Genomic DNA, 20,799 nt, shown 5'->3' on the forward strand with positions numbered 1-20,799 from the left:
GTACCCCGAACGCCAGGGTGACCGGCTAACTTGGCAGAGTGAGCCCACTGAAGAACGGCCAGACGAGTAGGAACGGGAACGAAAAGAAGGTTCCTAGGACAAGCGCGCGGCGACGGAGTTTGAGTGAGTGCTTGCTTTACCTGCCTCTCAATTCCCCAGACAGTCAACCCGACAACACGCCCCTCAGGGAGAATCCCCTCGGGGTCAGTGGAGGCTACTGAAGAACTGAAGAGACGAGACAAAGCATCAGGCTTGGTGTTCTTAGAGCCCGGACGATAAGAAATCACGAACTCGAAACGAGCGAAAAACAGCGCCCAACGCGCCTGACGCGCATTAAGTCGTTTGGCAGAACGGATGTACTCAAGGTTCCTATGGTCAGTCCAAACGACAAAAGGAACGGTCGCCCCCTCCAACCACTGTCGCCATTCGCCTAGGGCTAACCGGATGGCGAGCAGTTCGCGGTTACCCACATCATAGTTACGTTCCGACGGCGACAGGCGATGAGAAAAATACGCGCATGGGTGGACCTTGTCGTCAGAGAGGGAGCGCTGAGAAAGGATGGCTCCCACTCCCACCTCTGACGCGTCAACCTCGACAACGAACTGTCTAGAGACGTCAGGTGTAACAAGGATAGGAGCGGATGTAAAACGATTCTTGAGGAGATCAAAAGCTCCCTGGGCGGAAACGGACCACTTAAAGCACGTCTTGACAGAAGTAAGGGCTGTGAGAGGAGCTGCCACCTGACCGAAATTACGGATGAAACGACGATAGAAGTTCGCGAAGCCGAGAAAGCGCTGCAGCTCGACGCGTGACTTAGGGACGGGCCAATCAATGACAGCTTGGACCTTAGCGGGATCCATCTTAATGCCTTCAGCGGAAATAACAGAACCGAGAAATGTGACGGAGGAGGCATGAAAAGTGCACTTCTCAGCCTTCACGAAAAGACAATTCTCTAAAAGGCGCTGGAGGACACGTCGAACGTGCTGAACATGAATCTGGAGTGACGGTGAAAAAATCAGGATATCGTCAAGGTAAACGAAAACAAAGATGTTCAGCATGTCTCTCAGGACATCATTGACTAATGCCTGAAAGACAGCTGGAGCGTTAGCGAGGCCGAAAGGAAGAACCCGGTATTCAAAGTGCCCTAACGGAGTGTTAAACGCCGTCTTCCACTCGTCCCCCTCCCTGATGCGCACGAGATGGTAAGCGTTACGAAGGTCCAACTTAGTGAAAAACCTGGCTCCCTGCAGGATCTCGAAGGCTGAAGACATAAGAGGAAGCGGATAACGATTCTTCACTGTTATGTCATTCAGCCCTCGATAATCTATGCAGGGGCGCAGAGACCCGTCCTTCTTCTTGACAAAAAAAAACCCCGCTCCGGCGGGAGAGGAGGAGGGGACTATGGTACCGGCGTCAAGAGCTACAGACAAATAATCTTCGAGAGCCTTACGTTCGGGAGCCGACAGAGAGTATAGTCTACCCCGGGGGGGGGTGGTTCCCGGAAGGAGATCAATACTACAATCATACGACCGGTGTGGAGGAAGAGAGGTGGCCCTGGACCGACTGAACACCGTGCGCAGATCGTGATATTCCTCCGGCACCCCTGTCAAATCACCAGGCTCCTCCTGTGAAGAAGAGACAGAGGAAACAGGAGGGATAGCAGACATTAAACATTTCACATGACAAGAGACGTTCCAGGAGAGGATAGAATTACTAGACCAATTAATGGAAGGATTATGACAAACTAGCCAGGGATGGCCCAAAACAACAGGTGTAAAAGGTGAACGAAAAATTAAAAAAGAAATGGTTTCACTATGATTACCAGAAACAGTGAGGGTTAAAGGTAGCGTCTCACGCTGAATCCTGGGGAGAGGACTACCATCCAGGGCGAACAAGGCCGTGGGCTCCTTTAACTGTCTGAGAGGAATGTCATGTTCCCGAGCCCAGGTCTCGTCCATAAAACAGCCCTCCGCCCCAGAGTCTATTAAGGCACTGCAGGAAGCTGACGAACCGGTCCAGCGTAGATGGACCGACAAGGTAGTGCAGGATCTTGAAGGAGAGATAGGAGTAGTAGCGCTCACCAGTAGCCCTCCGCTTACTGACGAGCTCTGGCCTTTTACTGGACATGAAGTGGCAAAATGACCAGCGGAACCGCAATAGAGACAGAGGCGGTTGGTGATTCTCCGTTCCCTCTCCTTAGTCGAGATGCGGATACCTCCCAGCTGCATGGGCTCAGCACCCGAGCCGGCAGAGGAAGATGGTAGTGATGCGGAGAGGGAGGCGACGGAGAGCGCAAGCTCCTTTCCACGAGCTCGGTGACGAAGATCAACCCGTCGCTCAATGCGAATAGCGAGTTCAATCAAGGAATCCACGCTGGAAGGAACCTCCCGGGAGAGAATCTCATCCTTTACCTCTGCGCGGAAACCCTCCAGAAGACGAGCGAGCAAGGCCGGCTCGTTCCAGCCACTGGAGACAGCAAGAGTGCGAAACTCAATAGAGTAGTCTGTTATGGATCGATTGCCTTGACATAGGGAAGACAGGGCCCTGGAAGCCTCCTCCCCAAAAACAGATCGATCAAAAACCCGTATCATCTCCTCCTTAAAGTCTTGATACTGGTTAATACACTCAGCCCTTGCCTCCCAGATTGCCGTGCCCCACTCACGAGCCCGTCCAATAAGGAGAGATATGACGTAGGCGACACGAGCAGTGCTCCTGGAGTAAGTGTTGGGCTGGAGAGAAAACACAATATCACACTGGGTGAGGAACGAGCGGCATTCAGTGGGCTCCCCAGAGTAACACGGCGGGTTATTGATTCTGGGCTCCGGAGATTCGAAAGCCCTGGAAGTGGCCGGTGGATCGAGGCGGAGATGGTGAACCTGTTCTGTGAGGTTGGAGACTTGGGTGGCCAGGGTCTCAACGGCATGTCGAGCAGCAGACAATTCCTGCTTGTGTCTGCCTAGCATCGCTCCCTGGATCTCGACGGCTGAGTGGAGAGGATCCGAAGTCGCTGGGTCCATTCTTGGTCGGATTCTTCTGTTATGGTGCGTGAATGAGGACCCAAAAGCGAATTAACAAACAGAGTACTTTAATGACGAACATACGTGGGCTCAGATGGACAGGTAGATTCCGACAGGACAGGACAAGGTTGCAGCACACACGATGATAGTCTGGTTCAGGCATGAGACACATAAACAAACAAACAAGAATCCGACAAGGACAGGAGCAGAAACAGAGACAGATATAGGGACCTAATCAGAGGGAAAAAGGGAACAGGTGGGGAACGGGGTGAATGGGTAATTAGGAGGAGACAAGGCACAGCTGGGGAAAAGAGGGGGAGAAAAGGTAACATAACAACGACCAGCAGAGGGAGACAGGGTGAAGGGAAAGGACAGAGACAAGACAACATGACAACTACCCCATCCCCATATTATTCTATTATTATTATTATTACCTCCCTTATCCTACCCCATTTGCACACACTGTATATAGACTTTTTCTATTGTATTATTGATTGTACGTTTGTTTATCCCATGTGTAACTCTGTTGTTGTTTTTGTCGCACTGCTTTGCTTTAACTTGGTCAGGCCGCAGTTGTAAATGAGATCTTGTTCTCAACTAGCCTACTTGGTTAAATAAAGGTGAAATCAAATAAATGGTGTCTTGACTGTTAACTGTGTGTAGTCAGTAGGGTAGGAAATGTGCTATAGATATATCAATGAAAGGCGTGGTAACACTTTACATTAAGTCAAAGAAGTAGTATAATTCTTACTACATCATTGTACTAACATGGATTTAATAAAGTTATCACTGTCACTTTAAATAAGGCCTCTTTAATAATGTCTACATATCCTACATTTGTCACGTTCTGACCTTAGTTCTGTTATTATATCTTTGTTTTAGTATGGTCAGGGCGTGAGTTGGGTGGGTTGTCTATGGTCGTTTTTCTCTCATTTGGGATTTCTGTGTTCGGCCTAGTATGGTTCTCAATCAGAGGCAGCTGTCAATCGTTGTCCCTGATTGAGAATCATACTTAGGTAGCCTGGTTTCACTTTTGAGTGGTGGGTGTTTATTTTCTGTCTTGGTGTGTGTCGCCAGACAGGACTGTTTCGGTTTTCATTCCTTCACTTTATTGTTTTGTATTTCAGTGTTCATTTTGATTTATTAAAGATTACATCATGAACACTTACCACGCTGCGCATTGGTCCTCCGATCCTTCTCGCTACTCCTCCTCAGAAGAGGAGGACGAGATCCGTTACAACATTACTCTTCTCATATGTAAAAAGAAACTTCCTCTCACTGCCAACTGCGTTTATTTTCAGCAAACTTGACATGTGTAAATATTTGTATGAACATAAGATTCAACAACTGAGACATAAACTGAACAAGTTCCACAGACATGTGACTAACATAAATGCAACAATGTGTCCCTGAACAAAGGGGGGGGTTCAAAATCAAAAGTAACAGTCAGTATCTGGTGTGGCCACCAGCTGCATTAAGTACTGCAGTGTATCCCTTCCTCATGGACTGCACCAGATTTGCCAGTTTTTGCTGTGAGATGTTACCCCACTCTTCTACCAAGACACCTGCAAGTTCCCGGACATTTCTGGGGGGAATAGCCCTAGCCCTCCGATCCAACAAGTCCCAGACATGCTCACTGGGATTGAGATCCGGGCTCTTCGCTGGCCATGGCAGAACACTGACATTCCTGTCTTGTAGGAAATCACACACAGAACGAGCAGTATGGCTGGTGGCATTGTCATGCTGGAGGGCCATGTCAGGATGAGCCTGCAGGAAGGGTACCACATGAGGGAGGAGGATGTCTTCCCTGTAATGCACAGCTTTGAGATTGCCTGCAATGATAACAAGCTCAGTCCGATGTTGCTGTGACACACCGCCCCAGACCATGACGGACCCTCCACCTCCAAATCGATCCCGCTCCAGAGTACAGGCCTCAGTGTAACGCTCATTCCTTCGACGATAAACGCGAATCCGACCATCACCCCTGGTGAGACAAAACCGCAACTTGTCAGTAAAGAGCACTTTTTGCCAGTCCTGTCTGGTCCAGGGACGGTGGGTTTGTGCCCATAGGCGACGTTGTTGCTGGTGGTGTCTGGTGTGGACCTGCCTTTACAACAGGCCTACAAGCCCTCAGTCCAGCCTCTTTCAGCCTATTGCGGACAGTCTGAGCACTGATGGAGGGATTGTGTGTTCCTGGTGTAACTCGGGCAGTTGTTGTTGCCGTCCTGCACCTGTCCTGCAGGTGTGATGTTCGGATGTACCAATCCTGTGCAGGTGTTGTTACACGTGGTCTGCCACTGCGAGGACGATCAGTTGTCCATCCTGTCTCCCTGTAGCACTGTCTTAGGCGTCTCACAGTACGGACATTGCAATTTGTTTCCCTGGCCACATCTACAGTCTTCTTGCCTCCTTGCAGCATGCCTAAGGCATGTTCACGCAGATGAGCAGGGACCCTGGGCATCTTTCTTTTGGCATTTTTCAGAGTCAGTAGAAAGGCCTGTTTAGTGTCCTGTTTTCATAACTGTGACCTTAATTGCCTTCCGTCTGTAAGCTGTTAGTGTCTTAACGACTGTTCCACAGGTCCGTTCATTAATTGTTTAAGGTTCATTGACCAGGCATGGGAAACAGTGTTTAAACCCTTTACAATGAAGATCTGTGAAGTAATTGAGATTTTTACGAATTATCTTTGAAAGACAGTGTCTTGAAAAAGTGACATTATTTTTTTTGCTGAGTTTATATACTGTATTCTGTACCATCTGCTGCATCTTGCCTATGTCGCACGGCCATCCATAGATTTATATGTACATATTATTTTTCCATCCCTTTACATTTGTGTGTATAAGGTAGTCATCGTGAATTTGTTAGATTACTTGTTTGATATTACTGCACTGTCGGAACTAGAGGCACAGGCATTTCGCTACACTCGCATTAACATCTGCTAACTCTGTGTTTGTGACAAATCAAATTTGATTTGATTTGACATACTATAAAGTATTTTAGTGATTACAGCAATACACATTTAAAGAGATTTAAAAAGGGCTGCCACAATCAATTCCCTTATTATGAATCCTATCATGCATGGAGACTAATCTCTCATGGACAGGTCTCCATGTAATCTCGGTTAACCCAGAACAAAAATTTTGTATAATTTGGTCAGATGCTCGATGTTTACGTAAACATCAAGTATCTGACCAAATGATGAGAGATTTTAGTTCTGGGTTAACCGAGATTACGTGGAGACCCACGACTCTCTCTCTTTTAAGTAAACTCACTGAAGGTCAATCACATGTAAATATAATATATAAAGTCTTTGTCTATGCTGTTTATTACTAGGTCTATAGGAAAAGACACCTCCTTTGAGAGGACTGCTCAGGGGCTTCCAGTAATTATTTAAGTTGACATGTTATTTGAGTATGTGGAGTGTGGGGGGGGTGTAACTGCTATAATACCTAGCCAAGTCTGGTAAACCACTAACGTGAGATTCTGTCTGTGTGTGTGTGTGTGCGTGCGTGCATTCTTGCCTGCGTGCATAGCTTTGTGTTTGTGGAAAGCGCCATACCTGAGTGTCTAGCTGTGTGTTTGTGGAAAGTGCCATACCTGCGTGTCTAGCTGTGTCTGTGGAAAGCAAGTGGAAACAATAAAATGACACTGAACCAACCAGCAACATGCAACAATTTCACTGACTTTACTGAGTTACACTTCACATAAGGATATCAGTCAATTGAAATAAATGAATTAGGCCCTAATCTATAGATTTAACATGACTGAGCAGGGGCGCAGCCATGGGTGGGCCTGACAGAGCGTAGGCCCACCCACTGGAGAGCCAGGCCCAGCCAATCAGGATGAGTTTTTCCCCACAAAATACCTTTATTTCAGAAAAAATACTACTCAGTTTCATCAGCTGTCTGGGTGGCTGGTCTCAGATGATCACTCAGGTAAAGAAGCTGGATGTGGAGGTCATGGTCTGGCGTGGTACACGTGGTCTACGTTTGTGAGGCCGGTTGGATGTACTGCCAAATTCTCTAAAATGACGTTAGAGGCGGCTTATGGTAGAGAAATGAACATTACATTCTCTGACAACACCTCTGGTGGACATTCCTGTAGTCAGCATGCCAATTGCATGCTCCCTCAAAACTTGAGACATCTGTAGCATTGTGTTGTGTGACAAAACTGCACATTTTAGAGTGGCCTTTTGTCCCCAGCACAAGGTGCAACTTTGTAATGATCATGCTGTTTAATCAGCTTCTTGATATGCCACACCTGTCAGATGGATGGATTATCTTGGCAAAGAAGAAATGCTCACTTACAAGGATGTAAACAAATGTGTGGAAGTCTGAGAGAAATAAGAGAAATACGATTTTTGTGTGTATGGAACATTTCTGGGATCTTTTATTTCTGCTCATGAAACAAGGGACCAACACTTTACATGTTGTGTTTATATTTTTGTTCAGTATATTTTGACATGGGTGGACCCACAGCAAAGTACAGCAGAAGTTTGCCAAGTCCTTATCATGGAAAATCTGTAGGTTACATAATAGAGCTTGCTGGATATGGAATTCAATATTTCCTGCAGGTTTACAGTAGTTTATCTGCAACCAATTCTCTGTGCTCCAGTTCAGAAGTATACTGAGGGTGTTGTGTATGTTTCGGTGTGCCGACAGTGACCGGTGATGCTGAATGATGTGTCCTCCTTTCACTTTGCGCATCAGCAGCCATGTTGCCCCACTCTAATGTCAGACGTGCATCACATGACGTACAGTAATTCACTCAGCTGAGAATGGAGGTTATGTATGTGCTCTGCTGACCTGACTAGCATGTTTTCTGTCTTTCACTCTCTCTCTCTCTTTTTGGCACCTCTCACTTAATCACTTTTCAATTTTGAGACTGCATATAGCCTACTACAGTTTGTGTCTTTCTCATTCATCACTATGTGCCTCTTCCCTCTCTTTTTCTCTCTTTTTCCCTATCTCTCTCTCTCACTCACTCACTTTCCCTTCATATACCATGTATCTCTGTGTTTTTCTAATCTCATTTCTCTCTCCCTTTCTCTCTCCCCCTCTCTTCTGCTGACTCATATAGAATCAGGGCGCTCCGTCCTTAAAAACAGGTGACTCAATGGCACAGGAACACAGCAGAGTTTTTTTGTAGATTGAGTTATAGAGTCCTCTTACCTTGCAGAGGATGTACCCAATTCTGTCCCACACACACACACACACACACACACACACACACACACACACACACACACACACACACACGCCTACACTCGTTCCTTTCTCTCTGTGTCATACTGTACACAAACAAGAACACACTCAGGCACACGCCTACATTCTCTCTCGCTCTCTCAAACTCACACCAGCTTACTATATTACACATGCATACATGCTACACTTTCTCGCCACCTCTCTTACACACACACACACACACACACACACACACACACACACACCATATGCCCCTCCCACCCACCCACACACACACCTCCCATTACCTCAGACCGAGTGGAAACTACATCCCTGTATGAGACAGTAACATTCTGCAGGCCCGAGTCTGTAGTGTTGACCCCACTGTCCTTAAAGGCCCAGTGCAGTCAAAATGATTTTCCTTGTGTTTTCTATCATATCGTACAACAGCTGATGAAACAAACACTGTCAAAGTGCGAAAACTTTTCATCAGTGTTATTTCCTGATAGTTGCTTGTTGAAAATACAGTCACAGGACCTCCTAATCAGCATGTTTGCTGATTAGAACAGCAAACGTTTGTGTCCCTGGCTAGATTGCTATTAGAGGATATTGATGCTAGTGTCGTGGAAATTCTACACAGGGACTCTCGAAGTCAATCTTAAATGAATCATTGTTTATTAACAGCAAGCTGGAGAGGGCACAGTCAAACTTAGATGCATAAAGTACCTGGTCTGAAGTGAGCTCCTTTGGGGTAGGCCTGTTAGATCTCTTATATACTGCCTACACAGACAAGTTACATGGGCATGGTTCATAGGGTTAGTTCCTGCATGTGTCTGGCACCGTCTCCTATATTAACTTATAGAACATATTCTGGGAGTTCTGCCAGATGGTCCTAAGGAGGGGGTCATGTCGCCCCCTCTCATATCTTTACTAAGCACAGGCAGGAACCAAGGATTATTTATGACACAAAAAACAAGATTAACATTTTCAAGGCTCTCTTCACATAATAACATTTTCCATCACACTAGATTATATTGTTCCTGCAGTTTTACAATCACTAAGAATACATAAGCCTTCTTTGATGATGTATTAATATAGATCTTATAAAGATCATATTGCTAAAGGAATCTTTTGACGGTCTCCCCTTGAATGCCTTATATATTTGACCATGGAATAATGTACATACACTACGTCACCAAAAGTATGTGGACACCTTTCAAATTAGTGAATTTGGCTATTTCAGCCACATCCATTGCTGACTGGTGTATAAAATCAAGCACACAGCCATACAATCTCAATAGAAAAACACTGGCACCGTCATAGGATGCCACCTTTCCAACAAGTCAGTTAGTCAAATGTCTGCCCTGTGGAAACGTCTAGAAGCAACAACGGCTCAGCTGCGAAGTGGTAGGCCACACAAGCTCACAGAATGCATAGTGCCAAATGTAAAGTTTTTGTGGAGGAGAAATAATGGTCTGGGGCAGTTGATTTGGATTAGGCCTCTTAGTTCCAGTGAAGGGAAATCTTAACGCTACAACATAGATATTCTAGACGATTCTGTGCTTCCAACTTTGTGTCAACAGTTTGGGGAAGGCCCTTTCCTGTTTATTCATGACAATTCCCCTGTGCACAAAGCGAGGTCCATACAGAAATGGTTTGTTGAGATCGGTGTGGAAGAACTTGACTGGCCTGCACAGAGCCCTGACCTCAACCCCATCAAAAACCTTTGGGATGAATTGGAACGCAGACTGCGAACCAGGCGTAATCGCCCAACATCAGTGCCAGACCTCACTAATGCTCTTGTAGCTGAATGGAAGCAAGTCCCCACAGCAATGTTCCAACATCTAGTGGAAAGCCGTCCCACAAGAGTGGAGGCTGTTATACTTTTGGTCATGTAGTGTATTTGTGAGTTTATTCTAGCACCTGATTCGCACAAGGTCTATGACCCTCAAAGTCAACTTTGGACCTCGAAGCCAGTTCCACTGCATTTTTTCATTGTTCCCCTCTAATCAGGGACTGATTTAAACATGGGACACCATGTGTGTGCAATTAACTATCAAGTCGATCAGAAAACCAGCAGGCCTCATAGGGTAATAGTTGAGCACCCCTGGTCTATAATATAGACTCTGTGACAATGACTGTTGTCTTACTGTAGCTGTTATTAGATCACATGGGACTTATGCTGCCCTCGATACACACACTCATGTTAGCACACACACACACACACACACACACACACACACACACACACACACACACACACACACACACACACACTCCTCGGGTTTGGGTTTCCGTGGACGGAAGGGAATAACCTGCACAATTCTCTAATGTAATACTGAGTTCTCTACTGCTGTCTTCTTCAAGCACTCTAATGGCATTTGTTGTGTTATCTCTCTCTTCACCTAGGTCATTTTCTCTGTCTGTTTCTCTTTTTATGTCTCTGCCTCTGTCACTCTGTCCCCCTTTTTACCTACCTCTCGCTGTCTCCCCTGTTCCACCCCCTCTCTCTTTCTCTCTCTCCCTTTGTCATCCTCCATCCCCTCTCTCTCATGCTGTATTCATTGTCAGTGGGGCTGCTGTGAATGTTTGTTTGTTTAGCTCCTACGCCCACTTGGAGTCCATTAGCGCACTCACTGGCAGTCCCTCTACTGATTTTACTCCCTAGGAGTACACTGTCAGAAACCTGTGTTGAGAGACTCAAGTGGAGGTTGGTTGAGATGTGAGTGTAATGGTTGAGAGAAATAGTAGTTAGTTACTACAATAACTATAAGGCTATGCACCAGACTAGTTAGGGAATATATGGATGTTGTGTTGTATGAATATGATAAATGTGTTATACTCTGTACGTTTACACTGGACATTGTGTTGTATATGTAGCCATTGTGATGATAACGAGAGCTTAGAGACAGCTAAGAAAGCCGTGAACAAAAAAACCGAAACAATATTCATACCAACAACAAACAAATCACTGTATGCATATTACACAAGCCGTAGTTCACAAAACGATTCCAACGACAAAAATAAATGATCTGACATTGACTTTGCACAGACAACTTCTCCCTGGGGAGTAGTCAAGCAAAGCCTGACGTTGTATTGTAGGCAGCTATAAGCACTCAGACACCTCTCCTTTGTTCCTCCTTTCTATCTTTCTCTTTCACTCTCTCTACCTCTGTCTCTCTCTCACACTTCTCTCAATGCATACCATAATGCTCCTCTCAGACTGAGAGCTGAGGCTCTCTCCCGATTGGTAGAACTGTTGCCATGGAGCCGACCGTCTCAACAATGTAGATGGAATCTGTTGTCTGTTAAACTTTAGACATGAGAACAACTGCAGTATCTGAATATTTATAGAGAGGGATTGTTCATTATCAGGATAAAGATAAGACCCAGATGCAGACCGTGTCGAAGTAACAATGTTTATTACAGCAACAGGGGCAAAGGTACAGGACGGCGGGCAGGCAGAGGGTCAGGGGCAGGCAGAGTGGTCAAGCGGGCGGGCTTAGTGTCAGGACAGGCAAGGGTAAAAACCAGGAGGACAAGAAAAGAGAGACTGGGAAAAGCAGGCGCTGATGCAAAAAACGCTGGTTGACTTGACAAACAAGACGAACTGGCAACAGACAAACAGAGAACACCGGTATAAATACACAGGGGATAGTGGGGAAGAGGAGCTACATCTGGAGGGGGGTGGAGACAATCCCAAAGACAGGTGAAACAGATCAGGGTGTGACACATATTGAGAATGTATAGCTTCACTATTATAGCAGTGACTAGACTTTGTGCTGGAAAGCTGTTAGTCTATGTTTGCCTCTGTTTAACATTGTATAGAATTTGAATTGACTTGTATCTATCCTCGAAGGGATATGGAATAACACACATTATAAACATTGAAAGGTGCTGCTGCGCTATATGCATTAAAACATATATTGTGTTAAGCCTACATACTGTATGTAGGATCTTAATTTGAGCCAGTTTGCTACAGCAGGAAAATAATCCTGCAGCAACAGAAATGTTTAATTATTATGTGGATTATAATTAATGAACATTTTTGTAGGGGTTGATACATTTTTCGTGAGGGCAAATCAAGCCTGAAATTTCATAGTGGAAATTACAAACTTTAGATCATTTTTGAAACTCGACTACACTGCAAGTTTGCATTTCTTGCTGGGACGTTGCTGGCAGGAATTGTGTAGCGTTCCAGCGTAAGCCAACGTTGCTACCATCATGCCGTTCAAAGTTAAAGAAGGTTGGAGTAATGGAGAGGACAGTGTTTCCCTATCACAGGTGTGTGATCTCTTAAATCAACAAAATATGTCTACAAGCAATTGTTACAGCAACAGGAAAAAACCTGCGTTACAGACGGCTATATCGGGCCACAGGGCCCACCAGGCTGGGGAGACCTACAGGAGGCCTGGTGCGTGGAGGAGGCACCGGATGGACCGGGCTGTGGGGGAGCACTGGAGCTCTGGTGCGCAGCCTTGGCACCACTCCTCCAGGCTGAATGACCACTTTAGCCCGGACCCTCCAGAGTGCAGGCACAGGTCGAACCGGGCTGTGGGGGAGCACTGAAGATCTGCTGCATACCACACGCACCTCTCCCTTAGGCTCAATGCCCACATTCGCCTCAGCACGGGCGGAGCGCAGGCATAGGGCGAACTGCACCCTCCCAACGCCCCGGAGACACAGTACACAGAGCCGGCGCAGGATACCCTGGACCGAAACAGGGCCCCCGGAGACCAAAACGCACTGAGCTGGCACAATCAGCCCTGGCTGGATGCCCACTCTCGCAAGGCACTTGCGGGGGGTTGGCATATAGCCCTCCGGGCTATGAGCGTGCACTGGCGACACTGTGCGCTTCATCGCATAACACGGTGTCTGACCAGTACCACGCTGCTTCCGGTAAGCACGGGGAGTTGGCTCAGGTCTCTCGCCTGACTCCGCCAATCTCACCGTGTGCCACCCCCCAAAAATAATTTGGGGGCTCCCTCTCATGCCTGTTGCGCTGCCGTGCTAACTCCTCGTAGTGTTGCCGCTCAGCATTAGCTGCCTCCAGTTCCTCCTGCGGACGGCGATACTCCCCAGCCTGTGCCCAGGGTCCCTTGCCTTTCAGTATTTCCTCCCATGTCCATTTCTCCAGATAGCGCTGCTCTTCCTTACCACGCTGCTTGGTCCTTTGGTGGTGGGTGGTTCTGTAACGGCTTTCGTCGGAAGAAGAAGAGTCATTGGACCAAAATGCAACGGGGTACGTGTTCATCTTTATTAGCTTAACTGACTGAACACTGAATTCAAAATCACAAAATAATAGCCGAAACAGTTCTGCAATGTGCAACCAACACTAAACAGAAAATAACCACCCACAACTAACCGTGGGAAAACAGGCTACCTAAGTATGGTTCTCAATCAGAAACAACGAAAGACAGCTGTCCCTGATTGAGAACCATACCCGGCCAAAACCTAGACATACAAACAGAGTGCCCACCCACATCACACCCTGACCAAACAAAAAATAGAAACATACAAAGCAATCTACGGTCAGGGCGTGACAGGCTGTTATTGAGAGAGCCAAGAACTTGAGAGGAACCAACATCTTCCTCAACGAGGACTTCTCTGAAGCTGTGCGCCAGAGGTGGAAATAACTTATCCCAACTATGAAAGCTACCAGAGAACATGGGGACATTGCTTAAATCTTCTACGACAAGCTCATTGTCCACCCTTCCTCCCAAAAGCCTGGGTGAGAGAGAAAGACAAACTTCCGGGTCAGTAGCTTCAGTCCAACATCGCACACACATACACCAACTGAAACTCACAAGTGCCTGATTATTGGACTCTATTAGCTAAACAATGTTTTTATTTTACTTATGTTTTTCTCCATATTATGCCTATCTCTGTCCAAATACAATGCTATTTTTCAGTTAACTACTGGCTTTCAGCATGCATATAGAGAATGGCACTCAACTTGTACTGCACTGACTCAGATGACAGATGATTGGTTAAAATAAATGGATAATAAGATGATAGTTGGAGCTGTATTGTTAGATTTCAGTGCAGCCTTTGATGTTATTGAAGAAACTCACTTGCTATGGCTTTACATCACCTGCCATCACATGGTTGGAAAGTTATTTATCCAATAGAACCCAGAGAGTTTTCTTCAATGGAAGCTACTACAACATCAGATGTGTACAGTGCAGTGTCCCACAGGGCAGTTACCTTGGGCTGTTACTCTTCTCTATTTTTACATGATTTGCCACTGGTCTTACACAAAGCTAGAATGACTATGTATGCAGATGATTCCACACTCTACATGTCAGCACCCAAAGCCAGTGAGCTCACTGAAATTCTAAGTAAGGAGTTATAGTCAGTATCAGAATGGGTGATTAGTAATAAACTGGTCTTAAATACTGTACATCTAAAACTAAAAGCATGCATTTGGCTCAAAACATTCTCTAAGACCTACATCTCAACTGGCATTGTGCATGAAGAGTTAACCATTGAGCAAGTTGAGGAAGCTAAACTCCGAGGTATCTCTACACTCTACTCAGCAAATTCGATGTAGTCTATCACAGTGCCATCCGTTTTGTCACCAAAGCCCCATATACTACCCACCACTGCGACCTGTATGCTCTCGTTGGCTGGCCCTCCGTCGCCAGATTCACTGGCTCCAAATCATCTATAAGTCTTTGCTTGGTAAAGCCCAGCCTAATCTCAACTCACTGGTCACCATAGCAACACCCACGCGTAGCACGTGCTCCAGCAGGTATATCTCACTTGTCATCCCCAAAGCCAACACCTCCTTTGGCTGCCTTTCCTTCCAGTTCTATGCTGCCAATGACTGGAACGAATTGCAAAAATTATTGAAGCTGGAGTCTTATATCTCCCTCTCTAACTTTAAGCATCAGCTGGCAGAGCAGCATACCGATCATTGTACCTGTACACAGCCTATCTGTAAATAGCATTCCCAACTACCTCATCCCCATACTATTATTTTTTTATTTTCTTTTGCACCCCAGTATCTCTACTTGCACATTATCATCTGCACATCTATCACTCCAGTGTTAATGCTAATGCAGTAGATGGTATAGAGTAGAGGTCGACCGATTATGATTTTTCAACGCCGATACCGATTATTGGAGGATTTTTTAATTTTTTATTTGTAATAATGACAATTACAACAATACTGAATGAACACTTATTTTAACTTAATATAATACATCAATAAAATCAATTTAGCCTCAAATAAATAATGAAACATGTTCAATTTGGTCTAAATAATGCAAAAAAAAAAGTGTTGGCGAAGAAAGTAAAAGTGCAATATGTGCCATGTAAGAAAGCTAACGTTTAAGTTCCTTGCTCAGAACATGAGAACATATGAAAACTAGTGGTTCCTTTTAACATGAGTCTTCAATATTCCCAGGTAAGAAGTTTTAGGTTGAAGTTATTATAGGAATACTATTTCTCTCTATACGATTTGTATTTCATATTCCTTTGACTATTGGATATTCTTATAGGCACTTTAGTATTGCCAGTGTAACAGTATAGCTTCCATCCCTCTCCTCGCCGCTACCTGGGCTCGAACCAGGAAGACATCGACAACAGCCACCCTCGAAGCAGCATTACCCATGCAGAGCAAGGGGAACAACTACTCCAAGTCTCAGAGCGTGTGACGTTTGAAACGCTATTAGTGCTCACCCCGCTAAATAGCTAGCCATTTCACATTGGTTACACCAGCCTAATCTCGGGAATTGATTGGCTTGAAGTCATAAACAGCACAATGCTTGAAGCATTGCGAAGAGCTGCTGGCAAAACGCACAACATTGCTGTTTGAATGAATGCTTACGAGCCTGCTGGTGCCTACCATCGCTCAGACTGCTCTATCAAATCATAGACTTAATTATAACATAATAACACACAGAAATACGAGCCTTAGGTCATTAATATGGTAGAATCCGGAAAGTGTCATTTCGAAAACAAAATGTTTATTCTGTCAGTGAAATACGGAACCGTTCCGTTTTTTATCTAACGGATGGCATCCCTAAGTCTAAATATTGCTGTTACCTTGCACAACCTTCAATGTTATGTCATAATTACGTAAAATTCTGGCAAATTAGTTCGCAATGAGCCAGGCGGCCCAAACTGTTGCATATGCCCTGACTCTGCGTACAATGAACGCAAGAGAAGTGACACAATTTCACCTGGTTAATATTGCCTGCTAACCTGGATTTATTTTAGCTAAATATGCAGGTTTAAAAATATATACTTCTGTGTATTGATTTTAAGAAATGCATTGATGTTTATGGTTAGGTATACGTTGGAGCAACGACAGTCCTTTTCCGCGAATGTGCACCGCATCGATTATATGCAAGCAGGACACGCTAGATAAACTAGTAATATCATCAACCATGTGTAGTTATAACTAGTGATTATGGTTGATTGATTGATTGTTTTTTATAAGATAAGTTTAATGCTAGCTAGCAACTTACCTTGGCTTCTTACTGCATTCACATAACAGGCAGGCTCCTCGTGAGGCAGGTGGTTAGAGCGTTGGACTAGTTAACCGTAAGGTTGCAAGATTGAATCCCTGAGCTGACAAGGTAAAAATCTGTCGTTCTGCCCCTGAGGAAGGCAGTTAACCCTCCGTTCCTAGGCCGTCATTGAAAATAAGAACGTGTTCTAAACTGACTTTCCTAGTTAAATAAAGGTGTTTATGAAAACTTGAAATCGTCCCTAATTAATCGTCCATTCCGATTAATCGGTTGACCTCCAGTATAGAGTACAGTATATACATATGAGATGAGTAATGTAGGGTATGTAAACATTATATGAAGTGGCATTGTTTATTATTTCACCTCTATGGCCTATTTATTGCCTTACCTCCCTAACCTTACTACATCTGCACACACTGTACATAGATTTTTCTATTGTGTTATTGACTATACGTTTGTTTATCCCAACAACTCTGTGTTGTTTTTATTATTTTATTATTCGTTTTTTTTTATTTCACCTTTATTTAACCAGGTAGGCTAGTTGAGAACAAGTTCTCATTTACAACTGCGATCTGGCCAAGATAAAGCAAAGCAGTGCGTCACAAACAACAACACATAGTTACACATGGAATGAACAAACATACAGTCAATAATACAATATAAATGTCTATATACAGAGTGTGTAAATGGGGTAGGATAAGGGAGATAAGGCAATAAGTAGGCCATAGTGGTGAAATAATTACAATATAGCAATTAAACACTGGAGTGATAGATGTGCAGAAGATGAATGTGCAAGTAGAGATAATGGGGTGCAAAGGAGCAAAATAAATAAAATAGCTAACAGTATGGGGATGAGGTAGTTGAATGGGCTATTTACAGATGAGCTATGTACAGGTGCAGTGATCTGTGAGCTGCTCTGACAGCTGGTCCTTAAAGTTAGTTAGGGAGATATGAGTATCCAGCTTCAGTGATTTTTGCAGTTTGTTCCAGTCATTGGCATTAGAGAACTGGAAGGAAAGGCAGCCAAAGGAGGAATTGGCTTTGGGGGTGACCAGTGAAATATACCTGCTGGAGCGCGTGCTACGGGTGGGTGCTGCTATGGTGACCAGTGAGCTGAGATAAGGCTGGGCTTTACCTAGCAAAGACTTATAGATGACCTGGAGCCAGTGGGTTTGGCAACGAGTATGAAGCGAGGGCCAGCCAACGAGAGCGTACAGGTCGCAGTGGTGGGTAGCATATGGGGCTTTGTTGACAAAACGGATGGCACTGTGATAGACTGCATCCAATTTGCTGAGTAGAGTGTTGGAGGCTATTTTTTAAATGACATTGCCGAATTCAAGGATTGGTAGGATAGTCAGTTTTACGAGGGTATGTTTGACAGCGTGAGTGAAGGATGCTTTGTTGCGAAATACGAAGCAGATTCTAGAATTAATTTTGGATTGGAGATTCTTAATGTGAGTCTGGAAGGAGAGTTTACAGTCTAACCAGACACCTAGGTATTTGTAGTTGTCCACATATTCTAGGTCCGAACCGTCCAGAGTAGTGATGCTGGATGGGCGGGCAGGTCTGGTAGCGATCGGTTGAAGAGCATGCATTTAGTTTTACTTGCATTTAAGAGCAGTTGGAGGCTACGGAAGGAGAGTTGTATGGCATTGAAGCTCGCTTGGAGGTTAGTAAACATAGTGTCCAAAGAAGGGCCAGATGTATACAGAATGGTGTCGTATGTGTGGAGTAGGATCAGAGAATCACCAGCAGCAAGAGCGACATCATTGACGTATACAGAGAAGAGAGTCAGCCCGAGAATTGAACCCAACAACAGGCCCTCCGATTTGACAAACTGAACTCTATCTGAGAAGTAGTTGGTGAACCAGGCGAGGCAGTCATTTGAGAAACCAAGGCTATTGAGCCTGCCGATAAGAATGTGGTGATTGACAGAGTCGTAGCCTTGGCCAGGTCGATGAATACAGCTGCACTGCTTTGCTTTATCTTGTCCAGTTCGCAGTTGTAAACGAGAACTTGTTCTCAACTGGCCTACCTGGTTAAATAAAGATGAAATAAATAAAAAGGTATTGGATTGGATGGTCAATTATCATGGTCAAGTCATATTGACAGAGTTGTTGTGACGATGGGGAGGGGTATGTTTGTTATAAAAATATGCTCTGCCTTTTTTACACAAAAAACAACTGTACTAGTTGTTCAGGCTCTGGTCTTGTCCCATCTTGAATATTGTCCGGTAATATGGTCAAGTGCAGCAAAAAAAGACCTAGCAAAGCTGCAGCTGGCTCACAATAGTGCAGCACACCTTGCCGTTAACTGCACCTACAGAACTAACATCAACAACATGCCTGCCAGTCTTTCCTGGTTGAGGCTTGACGGGAAACTAACTGCATCTCTCCTAGTTTTTATGAGAAGTATTACTGTGATGAATATTCCAGATTGTCTGCATAATCAAATAACATTCAGCTAAGACATCCATACATAACCCGCAAGACATGTCAACAGGGGTCTCTTCCCTAAGTACAAAACAAATTCACGGGAACGCACAGTATTATACAGACCAATGATCGCATGGAACTCCCTTCTGTCTCCAATTACTCAAGCAAACAGTAAAATTACCTTTAAAAACGAATTATTACATCTCATGGAATGACGGGGACTGTGAAGGGACACAAATACAAACACACTCACACACAGACACACTCTAACCCACACATAATTTCTGCTGTTGTATTGTTTGTGTATCGTTGTGTATTACATTTGTGTGACTGTCCTTGTCTGTCATTGTATCAGTGTTTTGTTACTTGTCATGTATTGCATATTCAAATACTCCAGCCTGCTACTACAAGTAATCAGCACCAGGCCCCAGAGTGCTGCCCTGATTCAAATTTCCACAACACATTCCAACAAATTTAGAAGGAGCAGTAAAAGCATTCAAATGTCATGTCCCATTCTCTAAACTACACCTACACACTCATAACTCACAGTGACACATAAAGAGTGGATGTGCGCACACACACACACACATACAAACACCCTCTCACACAAGCGCATTAACTCTCTCTCTCTGATGAAAGTATCTTGTTATTCTTGTCATGTGGCATCGCCCTCTCTCTCTCTCTCTCTCTCTCTCTCTCTCTGATGTGCTGTGCGCAGTGCTGTGTCGTCCCGTCTGCCTGACTCAACATATTTCTGGCTCCCCCTCCCCCTCTCTGCCCAGGCTGGCACGTACATGCATGTCTGTAGACTCTATACCCAGCATGCTTCACTTCTCTCTATGCTGTGGCGCACGCGGGACTCACTGCATTGCAGCCCCGTGTGCATTGATTGGCAGAAAGACAGCAGCTCAGAGGGAAAGTGGTGTGAAGAGAGGGAGGGGGAAAGAGAAAGCAGGAGTGAGGGGAGGTATCCTAAGGCTTCAGCGTGCAGACAGACAGACAGACAGACAGACAACCAGACAGACAGACAGACAGATAGACAGGATGAGGGAAGAGGGAAGAGTGTCAATGACGGTATGCAGGTGTTAAATGGGACAGAACTCGTCTGAGTTTTAGTTTTTCATACAGACATCACCACTGCTGTGGCAGGAATATGACTGTTGATGTGTGACCACACTAACTGACTGTGTGATTTCCCTTCTCCATTTTCTTTCCCTGTGGTGATGTGAAGTGAGAAGTTTGCCCAGTTTTGGTATCTTTTCATTACATCTGGCAGGCTGGGTTTTTGTCTGAGAGGGAGTGAGTAAGAGAGAGAGAGCCAGAGAGGGAGGGAGTTAAAAATTCTGGTGTTGTTTACATAGCAGGTGTTGTTTACATAGCTACGCAGTGAGTAAATTAGGAGTGAAACTCCAACTTTTTACAAACACACATTTCATGTTGCCCACACCCCACGCACTCTCTCTCTCTCTCTCTCTCTCTCTCTCTCTCTCTCTCTCTCTCTCTCTCTCTCTCTCTCTCTCTCTCTCTCTCTCTCTCTCTCTCTCTCATGTGTGTGTCATGGTTGTTTTATGTTCACAGCTTCCCTCACAGTCCTTAGCAGAGACACTCTCTGTACTGTAAGCTGCTGTCTAACCTTTCCCTGGGCTTTCCTCTGTCAAACTCAATGACGTCTGGGGTCCTTTTT

At 45.0% G+C, this 20,799-nt stretch overlaps 1 protein-coding gene across 2 annotated transcripts in view; it reads left to right on the top strand.

Moving 5' to 3' along the window:
- LOC110509825 (nucleus accumbens-associated protein 2) overlaps window positions 1-20,799 on the top strand; it is a 54,077-nt gene that overhangs the window by 15,293 nt on the left and 17,985 nt on the right. The gene's annotated exons all lie outside the window — the stretch shown is intronic.

This window comes from Oncorhynchus mykiss, chromosome Y (genome assembly GCF_013265735.2).
Source record: "Oncorhynchus mykiss isolate Arlee chromosome Y, USDA_OmykA_1.1, whole genome shotgun sequence".
Lineage (NCBI taxonomy): Eukaryota > Metazoa > Chordata > Actinopteri > Salmoniformes > Salmonidae > Oncorhynchus > Oncorhynchus mykiss.